The following is a 15181-nucleotide window of genomic DNA, read 5'->3' as shown; positions in this document are numbered from 1 at the left end:
AAAGCATGATCCAGTAATAAATTCCTCCAATTTTATATTGTTAAACATCACGTTTCAACGAAACATTTTAATTCGTATGAGTGTATTTTAATAATATTAAACATCCATATTCTATTTATTTTTCCGCTAGGTACGTTCATTTTGTCCTTGAACAAGCGAAGCGTCCCTAAGGGCTGAAAATATTGGACAAAAGACGTTCTCTCAGTCTGCCTCAATATTGATGACGTCACACCTGCGGCTGTCAGTTCCTCCATCAATCAATCACTCAGCAATCCTCGGTCGACCTCAGGCTGGGTTCCACCTGCAGCTTCTTTTACAATCGCATTTCCTTCGTTACTTCGGTGAAATAACGTTTTCTTACTCGCCGTAGGATAGCTAACTGCAAACAAGTATAGCTGTAATTTGGCGAAATAAGCCAGGATTTTTAATTTGATATTTTTATTTTTATAAAACTGTATCAGTTCGTAAAATATTTTATGGCAATTTTCGTTTTAATTTCAAACAAAATTGTATTTAAATTTTGGATACTGCACTGTAAGTAGTGTTGTTTAAACTGGTACTTTAAACATACACGTTTGTCATGGTGCTGAATTTTGAGCAAACAAAAACTTATTATGAAAAAAATGTAAGGTGAAAATCAATATAGCAATTTTTATTGGAATATATGTTGCAACCTACTTTGTTAAAATACGATACAATCTAAACGATAAAGTGCGATATGTCTACCTCCAGTTTAAAATGATATTGTGATTTTTAATATCAACTGTTCACATTATCAACTTTGTAGTGTCAGGCCAGATATTGGCCAAAATCCACATGAAGTGTCCTTAGTTCTCTGTTATTTTTCTAGATATTCAGATGCATCACATAATTTCTTATATTGTGCAACCCTTTTTTTAACCAAACGGTTGTTTACATCCAAAACGATTGTTATAAATAAAGGAACAAAATAAGGGCCCAAAATATAATTATCTTTACACGCTTCCAGGAACGTAATAGAACTAAATAAAGGAAAAGGAACGAAATTGGAAAGGGATGGGATTGGGGTTTGGAGGGATGGTATTGTTGGTTGTTAGGGTATCAACAATACTGCCCTCTTTAGTTCAACCAACGTACTATGGGATATATGTTGGCCGTTTTTAATCCACCATTCCCTTCAGTCTAGGGCATCTTGATCCACTTATTTCAATATAGGGGTACGCCACACTATATTCGTGTAACGGGCTTCACTGAGGTTGCATGTAAAATTTCAAGTCTATTATTTGGGTCATTAGGCTACATGTATAACTAGATTAAAATCTCAAATTTAGATATGATATAGATCTCAAATATATTCGTATGAGAATATCTTCAAGGAGTTCTAGTTACTGACTTTGCCTTGCCTTTGCAACTTTGAGGGGTCTATTTATTTCTGGTCAAAGTGTGATTTGGCACAAGCGAGAGACTTCCATCACTATGAGACCAGGGGCAGGGAAAATTACAGAACACAACACCACAGAACGGTAGACTGAAATGCTGCCATCGTAGGCTGGTGTCAGATTTATCAACTTGAGGGTATTAAAAATTTCACCGCATTCAGCTAGTTCGAAGCTTGTTTGAAACTCTTTTTGGTGTCTAAGGATTTCTACTCAATTGATGAGTTTATGAAGCGCGCTGAGACGATAAAAAATCAGTTTTTGGCACCGGTGCTTTTCGTGAATGGCGGCTTGACTGCAAAACTGAATTTTTCATGTTGAAGTATCTTATATGTTAATCGTAATCATAGTGTTATTCAAATTTGTATTTGTCTTTTTTTATGGCACACACAATTTACAACTGTTAACTAATTATGTATATATATATTTTTTAATGTTATATAGTTTAAATTTACTGATATCAAAATAACATTTTGCTGGTGTGCAGTAAATATTACAAAATTATGCAGCTGTCTAGCTCAAAATTTTCACTCTTGTAATATGGACCACTAATTTTGACGAATGCAATACAATAATGTAATTGTTCCAAGCAATACAGATTTTTTGTATTACTAAGTACTATCTTAAAATTACACATGAATGTACTATAATTGAATTGTACTATAATAAAAAATGAATTCATTCTGTGGTGTTCTGGTAGCTATCATGGTTATCCATAAGACCAATAAAAAATAACCACTAACGCTCAGCCAAATCCCATGGAATGAAATGCACCACCATCATCCTCGTTATTACCTAAGGCTCTTTTAAAATTACAAATCTGTAGGTCAATTCGTTTTCGAGATACCACGTGAACAAATTGACAGACTGAAATAATGGTTTTTCGGTCCATCAAATGATAGGCTTCGCTGACGCTCAGCAAGAATGACTACTATGGCTGCTACGGAGAAAAAAATCCCAGAACAAATCTGAAAAACTTAGTTTTTTGACAATTATGATTTCTGCGTGTGTTGTAAGTCAACACCTTCTCGTATACGAGAGATAATCCACTCGAAGCAGGATCTCTACTCACTATCGGAGAGTCAATGACACTCAGCTCGCTTTATCTGTGCCCAATAACTGTTATTGTCCCAGTATCCAAGATAAAGTCTCAGTTCCGCGTCGCGTAATACCAGCCAAGTGTTATTGGGAGGTTTGTGTTACGTGATCAAACCTCCGATTTAGTGCGACTCTGAAATACACAAAGACAACACAATTACACATACTGTCTTGGAACGAAACAAACACTTGCTACGTCTCATTACTACTCTACACGATAATTAAGCATTTGCACATCCAATATTCCCAGCAATGGTCAAAGGAAGTCGAATAAGATTTAAAGCAACACACAAACACACAAAACCTTCACAAAGACAACTCAAGTACACAAAGACAACACTTATGCACTGCACACATACACTGCCTTTAAAGAGACACTTGCTACGTCTCACTACTACTCAACACGAGTATAATAATTAAGCATTTGCACAATCATCTTCCCAGCAATAGGCTTCATAGCGCCATCCAGGAAGTCGAATAAAGAATTAAAGCAATACACAAACACAAAAAACCTTCACAAAGACAAAGCAAGTACACAAAGACAACACATGCAGTCATACACTGCCTTTGAAGAGGCACTCGCTACGTCTTATTACTACTCAACACGTGTATGATAATTAATAATTTGCTCAACCAATTTTCTCAGCAATAGCCTTAGAGCAATCCAGGAAGTCGAACAAGCAATTAAAGCAATACACAAACACACATAAGCTTCACGAAGGCAGCTCAAATACACAAACTGCCTTTGAAGAAACATTTGCTACGCCCTATTATCACGATTATGATAATTAAAAATTTGTACAACCAATCTTCCCAACATCCAGGAAGCCGAATAAAGAATTAAAGCAATACAAAAACACACAAAACCTTCACAAAGACAACACTTATGCACGCACACCCACAATGCCTTTAAAGCCACACTTGTTACGTCTCATTACTACTGTACACGAGTGCGATAATTAGGCATTTGTTCAATCAATCTTCCCAGCAATAGGCTTCATAGCGCTATCCAGGAAGTCGAATAAAGAATTAAATCAATACAAAAACAACAAAGACATCTCAAGTACACAAAGACAACAGTTATGCACACTCACACTGCCTTTCAACAAACACTTTCTACGTCTCATTACTACTGTATTCAATACGAGTATGATAATTCATAAGTTGCACAACCAATATTCCCAGCAATAACCATAGCGCAATCCAGGAATTCTAATAAAGAATTAAAGCAATACACAAACACACAAAAACCTTCACAAAGACAACTTAAATACAGACAGACAACACACCGGCATCGTAAAAAGACACATAGACTACTTTTCAAGAGGAAATTCCAAAGAGTCGACACTAGTGCTCAGCACGGCCAGCTATTGTTAAGGACTTCTACTATCAACAATAGGATAGCGCAATCCAGGAAGAATTAACACATTGTTTTGTTTATCAAGACCAGTTCGGTTTACGACTGTTTGGTTTTGTGTTTGTGTACGTAGGTGTCTTAATGCTTAACACTGTTTAGTCCCTATTTGTTGATGATTTTTCATTTATATGTGTCATGCTGCTTCTATTTGACCAATAGGCTCACAGATAAGATGCTTTGGTATGTGCTTCCCGTTTGACAATAGTACATCATAATTATTAAATAAATAGAAATATGATTGTATTTTTCGTTATACTGTATTACACGCTCATATATTGGATGAAATAAATGTTGTGAACATCCATAAATATATTTAGGATTCGGCTTTGTGTGGCAGTAATTAAATCAATACACAAATTATTTTCATTTCAGAAAGTTTGCTAAGGATACAGAAAACATATCATTGTTATACGTTCAAATTTGGTGTCACTGGAAACTATTAATATAGAAGACACAATAAATCTGCAATCTAAAATAAAATCTAGAAAGCACAAACATTACATTTGGTGATGTGAATAAAGTGAAGTAATTGCTTCTACTTGGGTATATTTGAGCAATTGCTTCATTTAAAGTGAATAAAACAGCTAACAAATTCTTAGTCGAGCAGTTGCTCGAGTTTTCCTGGAGTGAAGTAATTGCACATAAAATGAAGTGAATAAAACGGTGGTGCTTCATTATTTTGGAGCAATTGCTCGATAAAAATGAAGCAAGCCATAGGGCACGCTTCATTTCTCGATTTAGGCGGTACTGTCAACATGGCCGAGTTCATGCACGTGCGAGCTCGCAAATTTTATGGTGAACGAAGAGAAATTACCCGTTGTAAGGAGTTACTCCGGTTTGAGAGTGAAAGTGTGAACTTCTTAGCCCATGAGTTTTTGCCCGAAAATGAAGAAACTAGAGGTAAAGCTCTATCACCAAGACAAAAGATGAAAGTTTTTTTGAGGTTTGTTGGTGATCCCGGATTTCAAAGTGGTATTGGCGAAGATATGGGCATACACCGAACAACTGTATGTAAGACAATTGATTCAGTTCTGAATAATATTGTGGAAAGATCGGGTAGCTGGATTCACTTTCCTGCAAGGAATAATGAAATTAATTAAGCAAAACTGTTGTGGCAAAGGCGTTTTCGCCTTCCTACAGTCCCGAATCGGTGTTCCATCGGTGTCGGATTGAAGCAATTGCTTCAAAATTGAGAAGCAAGCAATACGTACATATGTAAAGCAATTGCTCAAGAATTTTCCGGAATCTTCTCCATTCATTGAGCAATTGCTTCTCGAGTCAAGCACTTGTTTATTCACACAAAATTGAGAATATTCTTAAACTCGTGGCTAGTGCTTCATAGGCATTGCTTCATTTTATTCACTTCACTGATTTTTTAAAGCAAGGTTATTTGTGTTTAAAACATGTTTATAAAGGTAAAGTTATGTTTAAAATATATATTTTGTTCCGCTCGGTACATGCCTGATACATTGAAAGTTTAGATTTTTACAATTCCATGCTATTAAAGTTACATCATTCCTCAAACAATAGTTTCTAAGACGGTTTTAATTGCTATCTTTATGTTCAGTAACCAATGAACTTATTAATTAATGACCATGGAAAATCTAAGTTATCTAAGGAATGTGTATGAATGACGGTAACTGACATGTTCGCATGTTTATGTTAATTTAAATTATATAGTTTGAACTCACCATAAGAATTATGAGATTTGAAAGAATATTTACCATCCCTATTCTAATCACTGTAACCTCTAGCTTTAACCATTCTAATCCATACTGTATAATCCACAGCATGTGGATCCGTCAGGCATGTGTATGAATGACGGTAACTGACATGTTCGCATGTTTATGTTAATTTAAATTATATAGTTTGAACTCACCATAGGAATTATGAGATTTGAAACAATATTTACCATCCCTATTCTAATCACTGCAACCCCTAGCTTTAACCATTCTAATCCATACTGTATAATCCACAGCATGTGGATCCGTCAGGCATGTGTATGAATGACGGTAACTGACATGTTCGCATGTTTATGTTAATTTAAATTATATACGAGTTTGAACTCACCATAGGAATTATGAGATTTGAAATAATATTTACCATCCCTATTCTAATCACTGTAACCCATAGCTTTAACCATTCTAATCCATACTGTATAATCCACAGCGGCATTGAGTGTTAATTTATATGTATTACGCGGTAAATTTAAAAGAATAAATATTGTACGACTAGTTTACGCAAGATTTAACACTTTTTTACCAGTTTTTTGGTCGGAGTTTATTTGGAATGACGGCATTTACATTGATGATTTGTAGTAATGTGAGTTTGTATGGTTTTAAAAACTGTAAAAACCTTGAATTATAGAGTGTATAAGATGCACAAGAGATTGTGCGGACAGTTTCTAAATTGATTTGAATTATTATGCTTTTAGATTAAAAGTTTGAAATTCTCTAACCTCTATATCTAATCGACCATTATATGTAATTGATTAAATCCGGATTTGCGTGCTTGTTTAGAGACTGAGAAATACTTAGTAGACATGAGGTTTATCACTTTTGTTTCAGTGAAGGAAGTTGGTGGTATAATGTAATTGGCTACATGGAACTACAACTGTATAAATTGAAGGTCTATTTATTGGAAAAAATTATCAGTTTCAGAAGAGTTGGGGCAACAATGAATTTCATTTTCGGCTACACATTGGTCAAGTTGAAGACACGTTAACAGTTTTGAAAATTAATTTATACCAAGTGGTTACTTAATAAACTGTATTGGAAGAATTGAAACTTTGACTTTAACAAATGAAGAGCACAAAGCAATAATGATGATAGTCACATTATGACGATTTTTCAGAACAGAGAATTTTGACTTTTACTTTCACCTCACTGCCTTACATATTTAAAAATGTTTAATTACTCATTTTTGTTTGAAGGTCATTTAATTTCTTGTTGAATTTTATGAATTAAAATTCTATATTCATTAGAAACAAATATACAGAGCTAAAAAAAGAAGGAAGTTACAATAAAAACACACAGCAAAAAAGATGAATGTCCTTTACTCAGCCACTTAACTAATACGTAAATCTTGTTTTTTTTTATTAGAACAATGTCCCACAGTACTTAATGTTCTTGTGGAAATCTACCATGGAATTCCCTTGATTTGGGATCACAAAACTGTTTTAAATGCTTCACTGTCATTAATTTGAAGTTCATCACTATCACTCATTATGACACTTAAAGATATAATACAATATGTAAAAGGAAAACACTAACATAAACTGTATTCATTCAACCAACACAAGAGGGCAAAGTGAGGTTATGTTGCAGACACAACAGTCACATGTGTAAACAACATAAATATATTGCATTGTTGACTATCATCTTTCTTGTATCAAAGGCAAGTGACTACCACCCTTTTTGTAAAGTACTACAAATCTAAAAGTGTCTGTATCTTGTGGACTATCAGTCTTCTTGTTATAAGCACAACACCTACAACTTCTGCTCAACATTAACTCAGTGTTACCAATGAAAACGAAAAATTGAAAAAAATGGACTATCATCTTTTTTGCTTTGGACTCTTCAAATGTGAAATCCTGAAATCATATTCCAATCTCTATGGTGCCGAATTGGTCTGAAATGTTCCAGAGCTTTTTATATACTGTTAGTCTATGCTTTATGTGTGGTTAAAACCACCATTTTCACCATTCCAAAATTTTAAATAGAATATAACTAACTTGATTTTGATAGAATTTGTTAATAAAAGAGAAAATTACCTTATTCATTCTCGTTTCTCATATTGTTCTAACAACAATTTATTAAAAATTGAACGTAGCCGTTATATGAATAATTATTCCGTATAAACAATCATTTCTCACGTTTATGTACATCAGAATGTTCTTGATAATGAGTCACGACTTTAAAACATATTTAAAATTTCCCAAAACGAGAAGCGGAAATAAACATAGCTGACGTTTTAATCTGCAGATAAGTATTTTTTAATATAAATACGTCAACACTGATGGATAGTACGGACTCTGATTGGAAAGACTAGAAATGCAATTCCCCAGTACTCGGAATAAAGGTTAAGACCTTTAACGAAGGAAATTATCAACAGGATTGAATTCTTGTGCTTTCTTGTGCGATTGCATTTGCATTTAAAGTGATTTTTAATCATAAATGAATTCTAAATGCAGTCTTTACATCACTATTCAATCACGAGCTATTTTTTAACATTCTATGTTGAAGGTCATCTGGTTTAGTATGTTAATGAAACTAACACTAAATTTATAACCGGTTTTTTCCCATTTCATACCGTTAATACTTATGAAAAACTAGAGAAAGGTTTCAACGAATTAGTCGGATGAAGTAATGACGTCCACTTACATACCTGTTAATTTAAAAACAACACTATCTTCTTCTGACGATTACCATTTTGTCTCTATTTAGATTTCATTGAGTTTTGTTTCTCTAATTAGTTTTGTTTCTTAGCAATGAGTTATAATTGTGTTTAATCAAGTATGAATTAGTTTTGGTGCAGACTTTGGTATGTATGAACTTTTAATGGGTTTTGTGACACATTTTTGTCTGAATAACAAACTTTACTCCAATTCTTAATCTCAATGATGAGACTTGATATGAGGTAATGCAACTTGAAAATATAGCTTTAGACTTAAATACAGTGGCGTAGCAAAGGGGGGCGGTGGGGGCGGGCCGCACCGGTTGTCAACTTTTTTTGGGTGACACCCACCCGGTCTCTCAACAATGTACAAAAAAAATCGCTACCACAAAAATTTATTTTTCGGGGATTCCTCCACTAGCACTAGCTGAGCTCTATGTATAATTCAGGGATTCCCGCAAAAGAGCCTGACGATGTCGTGGGGGATTCTCCGTCCTATACTCGCGATCTTTGACGTTTCAGTTGCAAAATTTCTCATTTGTTTTGTGAAGTGTGTTGGGTTTCGTTGGCGTGAATTGTTAAACATTTTTACTTTCGATACTTCCGCACCGGATGCCACCCAAGGTAGCTACGCCACTGCATAAATAATAGATAATAGTATGCTATGATAGGAGAAGGTGCAGGTGTTACTTTTGACTGAATATATATTGATTGAACACATAGTGTAGCAATATATGGGGTGGGAAGCGTTGATCAATGCAAATGTTGAGTTTAGCTCCATTTCAACTTCTGCGTCAGAAAAATCACTGTCACACTGTCACAGACTTGATTCCTAGAATCTGGAGCCCACGCCTGTGTTAAGGGATAAAAAGTAGCTAAATATTGAATGAACCCTTCCGACAATAGCCACGTTATGTTTATAAAACTCCATTACTCAGTTGTGATTTAGGTTCATGTCTAAACCATCAAAGTGCACTCAATTGTGCACATGATGAAACAATGAGTACACCTCTTATCTGGATTACACTGTATCTCGGCTGGCTAAACCAGACAGGTCGCTTTAGTAGTCTAGGTGACTGATGTAGAAACTATGTAATGATTTCGTTTTGAGCGCCTTCGTCGTCGATTTATTTTATTTCTTTATATGAGATGGGCCACCTAGTAGGGATCACTTCTGGCTGGTTTATACCATCAAGTTAAACTCACACTGGGCACAGCAATAACCTACGTTCTGGGGTTCAAGGCTAACTCGATAGGTCTAGGCTACTGCGGGAGACGACTGTTGGAATTGGTGCGGTTCGTTCCATAAGTGGCAAAGGTTCTTGCTAGCATCAACACAAGGGTGTGCCACCCCCTATCTGCTTTGACTGGAGAGGCTGGTTCAGAGCTGGCCTCCCCTTCTTCCTGGGGGACATGAATTAGTGCCCTAATTCTGCCTCATGGATTGGAGGCGGAACCTACCCCTAGGAACCTAGCAATTCAAAACAAGACCTGGAAATAAAATCTTTTGAGGGATTGAACGCATGCATTCAATATTTCACAGAATTGAACTTGACAACAAACCAGTCAAAATCAAGTGTCATCAATTTTTGTCTTCGTCAGCATGATCATGCGATGCGACCTTCTGTTTTTGCGGATGATGCCCTTTTAGAGGATACAGATTCCACAAAGTTTCTGGGGATGTTCCTTGACAGAGGACTGACCTGGAATGATCATGTTGATAGCATCTGTGCTAGAGTTACCACAGGCATATTTGCCCTACGGCACCTAGCAAAGTTCTGTACCCTAGAGGTTCTAAAAACGGCCTATTACGGCCTAATCCATCCACATCTTGTGTATGGATTAAGACTCTGGGGAGGATGTGCCAAAAACAAAATGGAGCGGGTTTTCAGACTCCAAAAAAAAGCAGTCAGGATAATTTTAAAACTGAATTATAGAGAGTCGTGCAGGGCATCTTTCGGGGAGCTGGGATTGATGACATTGCCCTGCCTTTACGTTTTTGAGGTGATCGTGTACTGCAGATCGAGATGTGCCTTGATAAGTGGCAGGGACGTTCACCAATATGAAACTAGAGGCAGGGACAACTTGCGAACTCATCAACGCAGACTGACATTATCGCAACACCTCCCTCAGCAGGTGGGTGTCAGACTAATCAACAAGCTCCCTGAGGATATAAAAAACTCCAACAACCTCAATCAATTCAAAACTCGTCTCAGACGCCTGTTGGTGTCTAAAGCGTTTTACTCGATTGATGAATTCATGACGAGCCGTTGGGATGATTGAAAATCATGGATCCGAAGTCTGTGTGATTGTGTCGTGAGAATGCTGAGATGTAAGTATGACTGTGAGTGAATGTGTAGTTAGGATATATTTTATGATGCATTTGACTATTGCAATACAATGTTACATATTGTCAAACACGCAATAAAGAGATTATGATTATGATTATGACCCCCTAACCTTACCCATCCTGAATATCCTGTCGCTCCGGAAGCAGCGCTAAGGTTCTTACAGGACTAAGTGCAATTTATAAGATTCTTGTCCGAAGAGAGAAAACAAATGTAAGTGTAGAGTCTAGATTCCAGGAGTCAAGTCAGTCACAGTGTCAGATTTCAGACGCTGCCCTAAGTGGAGGTCAAATGGAGCAAAACTCAATATTCGCTCATTGATGCAAGTTTTAACACAATGTTTATAATTCAAACAAACATGTTGTTCCTATTATAAATAAATCAATATTTTAAGTGGAGCATGAATTGCACTAGAGAATTGGGTTATGCCCGCAAGATTGTTTTGTGCTTCTAGAGCAAACCTGTTATATAACCAATTTAGTTATAAATCTGTAAACGTAGTATAGACTGGAAATAACGAAAGTTATTACAAAAATGGACGGACTTCCACAAAATCAATACAGTCCTTCTTTTAACCAAGAGAAAAATGTGTAAGTACCATTATGTTTCAAGTTTCTAGGACCTTTCTATCGATAGTTCCCACACAGATACACAGTCGGACCGACACTGTTCTTAGTATTGCACTGTCCTGGTCAACTAACTATGAATTACTGAAAAATGTTAAACCGGAATGTTGTATATTTACCAGATCATATCATAAACAGTAAAACTTGTTACATAAAGTAAATTTGGTGAAGATATATACAGAATATTATGCTATTAGTCAAAAGCAGTATGTAATATATATGAATGTAAAAGGTTCAAGTGATACATGACGTTAGAGATCTCTGAAGTCGTAATAATAAATACTTGGTAATGCAAAGTTTACTTATAAGTTTGATTGTGGGAAATAAAACCTATAAAAACCACTTTTAAATTAATAAAATTATTACTTCTCACGTTGCTGCCAAAATAAAATAATAATAAACTAATCTTGGGGGTGGGCCTTGTCGTTCCAATGTTCTTTATAATTTTGCCTACGGTCTTAAATCACTGACTCAAACTCGCCTAAAACAAAATCGCGGCGGTATTAACCATTTATCGAGGCAACTTATATAATCATGACTTCGTGGTCTCCTCAGAAGGACATCACCACAATTATATCTGTATTAATCTAGCAAATAAAACTTTATCATAGACATGTTACTTTACTATTTACAAATTTACTTTATAGTAAATTTAAAATAGAAGTATCAGGCTAATTTATAATAAGAAAAATGTAAATTTTACTTACGCTCAAGGCACGCGAGGTGGTAACCGGTGAGCTGTCGAACGGGTACAAAGTTCAAGATATCAAAAATTGCTACTCGTGGGAATTAAGTTATTCTACCAAGAATTTAGTTTCAAGCACATCGGAGAAAAATATACTAACCAGTGATGAGTTACAGGGTTTATATATATATATATATATATATATATATATATATAATATATATATATATATATATATATATATATATTTTATATTATGTTTATATATTTTTTTGCGATTCAATGTTTATTGAAATAAATTAAATTCGTCTATTGCCATTTATACAAATTTAATTAATGTAAATAGAAGTCATTTGACACGTATTTGGTCTTCCGATCATGTGTTAGTTTGGTTATTTAAACACATATGTGAAAGAAACGGCCAAATACAAAATAATTGAACCGTAAAAAGTGAGGGCTCTGTGGTGTAATGGTAGCACATTCACCCGGCAAGTGAGAGATCCGGGTTCGAGTCCCGGCGGAGCAAGTACTTTTTGCGATTCAATGTTTATTGAAATAAATTAAATTCGGCTATTGCGATTTATACAAATTTAATTAATATATATATATATATATATAATATATATATATATATATATATATATATATATATATATATATATATAACAGCCAAAAAAATTACGTAACACCAGTTTCATTGATCATTACAATTTACACATAACTTAACCTCTTATAAATACTTAATTTTCGTACTGTGTGATGACCCGCGAATGTAGCTAAGAGCGCATTCATGGCTCATGTTTAATTCAGTGGATTGGAATTCTTTTTAACTCTTCAGTGAATGGCAGTGCCACAATTACTAAAGCGTTCTCTGTGCCTCAGCGGTTGGGGACAGGTTTCCTTAAATAGCCTCCTGGAGAAACAAGCCCGACATCCTTTTGTTATTCCCATTAGCAACTTATTTATTTGTTTCGTTGCTTCAACCTAGTAAAAAACTTCCCATTCGAGTTTCGAATTTATCACCTATCTAGTCTATGTAAGAAGTGAAACAAAGCAAACATTAAATTTGACCTTGGTCTGAATGGAAATATGTAAGAATAAAAACCAAAATTACATAATGTACTCTGTGAAAGGATAACAGGATTTCGGATATTTGCCATCGTTATATTTTAAAAAAGGTATAACACAACCTTCCCAAGATTAGAATCTGTCCTCTTTGTAAGGTGGGGGGGGGGGGGTATTAAATAAATACAAACATAGAGAACAGAAATAAGATACTATATACTCTCATTAGCAACTTATTTATTTGTTTATCCGCTTCAACCTAGTAAAAAACTTCCCATTCTAGTTTCGAATTTATCACCTATCTAGTTTATGTAAGAAGTGAAACAAAGCAAACATTAAATTTGACCTTGGTCTGAATGGAAATATGTAAGAATAAAAAACCAAAATTACATAATATACTCTGTGAAAGGATCACAGGATTTCGGAAATTCGTTATCGTTATAAGTTACAAAAGGTATAACACAACGTTTCGAGGATTGGAATCTGTCCTCTTCGTCAGGTGGGGCAGGATAATATAAAAAATAAAGAACAGAAATAAGAGAGGATAGATTCTAATCCTCGAAACATTGTGTTATATCTTTTGTAACATGTAACGATGGAAAATGTCTGAAGTCCTGCTTTCCTTTCAAACGTTCCATCGTCCATTCCAAGATCACACTTCACAGGATCATTTCTGTAGTAAGATCTTCATTTAACCACTTCAAAACTGAAGTTTTTTTTTGAGGTTAAATGTAAGAAAGGGCCATGGGGCCCTAATTTCATCTCAAATAAAGTAAATATTTCAATTCCATTTATCGTCAATAACAAACTTTAAACAAAGAATACTCTGTGAATATTTAAATTTGACTGCATGTACCTTCCATTTTAATGTCCTAAAATAAAGTTAACGTTGAAGTATAAAGAATGCTTTTTGCCAGTGTGAAAAATTCACAATTTAAAATAATTGCTGAGACAGTATATGTTGTTGCTATCTTGGATAGTGTAACTTAAAACTTGTATATGTTAATAGAAACTTATATACTGTATTGAAATGAACAGATTGTGTTCCAAAATAAGGAGGATATTTGTAGTGGCTTCGTTCCCTCGTTTTTATATTCTGATTAAATTAGAATGTCTGATTTATTAGCAATATCGTATACTACTGTTTATAATAAAAATTAACTAAAATTATTGTTAGGCACAGGAATAATAATAATAATAATATGTGTAGCTCACTAAAACGAGAATATGATAAATATATTAAACCTTTAATGCAGATTACATTTAAGAACGACGAGCCAAGTCTCGAGTGACAACATGAGCGAGGTTATGACCTACGCAAGACGAGGGTCAGCCCATGTGCGGGACAGCTGGTTCACAAAAACGACAGACGGATGGTTAGCGTGTTTGGTGAGAGGGGGGGGGGTGACATTGAGTTAGCTCTTGTGTAGTGGATGACGTCATAGTGACCAAACTTTAGTTGAAAGATGTTTGAGAAAACATCACATTCCATGAAAATGTTCCAAGCGCAAAATAATGTATGGAATTAGTTGCAACCAACTGCGCTGTATGAATTTAATTACCTTCTGTTTAATCAAAGATTTGAATTTCAAATCTATCATGTGTTCAATTTTTGAAAGTTTAGACAGGTTTAACTTTGATATTTACAACTAGAAAATTTTGCTGAGCAGATGAATTTCATTGGTTATCTGTACTCTATGACTTTGAATAGATTGAGTGTTTTTTAATGAAATAGTTATTGAATACTCTTACACAGAGTAGTAGATATTCAAAGATTTGTGGTGTTAATGATTATCTGTAGAGGAAATCCCCCATCCAAACAAGACCAAAATCTTTGGATTTCATTGGGTATTTTCACCAGGATATTAGCCTAAAGTTTATTTCAGGATTTCGGAGATCGTTTAAGAACTATGGAGGAATTATTATTCCTGAAAACCATACCATCAAGCTACAAAAGATCCAGAAGTTCGTATGAATCTTCATTAAAATGGTTTTTATGAATCATCTGTATCTGGATAATAAGATATGGCGAGGCATGACTTAAAAATTAATATTGGTTTCCTGAGTAGTGATTAATGGGGAAAAAACTTCATACGTACATTTCAATTAAGTTGAGTAAGTTTCAAATTTAT

At 34.8% G+C, this 15181-nt stretch overlaps 1 protein-coding gene and 1 pseudogene across 3 annotated transcripts in view; both read left to right on the top strand.

Annotated features, from left to right (window-relative positions):
- The window catches only part of LOC124361905, a 238310-nt gene that overhangs the window by 149871 nt on the left and 73258 nt on the right, over positions 1-15181 (top strand). The window lies entirely within an intron of this gene.
- On the top strand, positions 13698-13772 carry LOC124363982 (annotated as a pseudogene).

Source organism: Homalodisca vitripennis, chromosome 5 (genome assembly GCF_021130785.1).
Source record: "Homalodisca vitripennis isolate AUS2020 chromosome 5, UT_GWSS_2.1, whole genome shotgun sequence".
In the NCBI taxonomy this organism is placed as follows: domain Eukaryota; kingdom Metazoa; phylum Arthropoda; class Insecta; order Hemiptera; family Cicadellidae; genus Homalodisca; species Homalodisca vitripennis.
Note: the sequence above shows the minus strand (reverse complement) of the source record. Positions and strands in the feature narration are given on the sequence as shown.